This window comes from Myotis lucifugus, unplaced genomic scaffold (assembly GCF_000147115.1).
Source record: "Myotis lucifugus unplaced genomic scaffold, Myoluc2.0 scaffold_444, whole genome shotgun sequence".
Classification (NCBI taxonomy): Eukaryota; Metazoa; Chordata; class Mammalia; order Chiroptera; family Vespertilionidae; genus Myotis; species Myotis lucifugus.
In genome coordinates, this window is record NW_005871492.1 from 632554 (window position 1) to 633686 (window position 1133).

The following is a 1133-nucleotide window of genomic DNA, read 5'->3' on the forward strand; positions in this document are numbered from 1 at the left end:
GGGGGGGCATGTGCAGGGAAGGTGGGGGTGGCCGAGGAGAGGTCAATGGGGGAAAAAGGAGACATACGTAATACTATATGTAATACTTCAAACAATAAAGAATTAAAAGAAAGATTTTTTAAAAATCAAGAGAGATAGTAGGAGAACCAAGAAAGAAAGGAAAGGGTGGTGCAGTGGCTATTGCTAGTGTCTCCCCAACACCTTATCTCTACTCTCTCCATAGACAGACCCATCTACTGGGCCACAGTGGCTGGTCCATGGATGGCCACACTATAAAAGATAGGCCAAGTAGTCCTTCCCTGTGATTTTAATTTCAAACCCTGAAGCAAGATGTTTCTTTCCTTTTGTTTCCTTATATTGGAATGATGTCAATAAACCCGGAAGTGCCTATGGCGAAGGTTCCTGCCAATGGCAGGTTCAGCTGTGGCTTTGCATGTGCCATGAGTTGATAATCACCACTTGTGCCTTGCAGCACAGGAAGAGGCTCTGAGGGAAGTTGGTGGGAGCTTTCTAAGGCACCTACACTTCCTCACGTCTTCTCAGATGTTGAACTGTCAGCGAGGGCTTCTCTGTGGCATCATGGAAGACAATCAGGGAAGCTGCACTGAAAACATCCCTTTCATGCTGTCTTCCGAACTAAGTAAACTGTCAATCTCTCTTCTCTCTCTCTCTCTCTCTCTCTCTCTCTCTCTCACACACACACACACATAGAACATGTGAGCTATGTGGGAGCTTGAACGGTAGCAAACAATCCAACACATTATACTGGTACATGTGTTATAGTTTCATCTGAAGTAGAAGAAAATGACACCAGCAACAGAGAGAAGCAGAGCTGAGAGCTGAGAGCTGAGAAAGACTAACCTTTTTGATACCATGTGAGCCTTAGCACCCAGTCATCCCTGAAGCCAGATCCAGGGCTTCCCTTCCTGGTTATATAAACCAACAAATGCTTTTCAGTTGGGTATCTTTTTGTTGCAAATTAAAGTGTCCTAATATAGAAACTGGACCCAGGAGTGAGTGACAGACCTAAATTGTGAAACTGCTTCAGTCAAGACAGGGAAGATAACAGTGGAGTTTCCTCTATCTTTGGCTGAAAAGCTGAATCCCTGGCTATAGAGTAAAGCAGTGGGTGG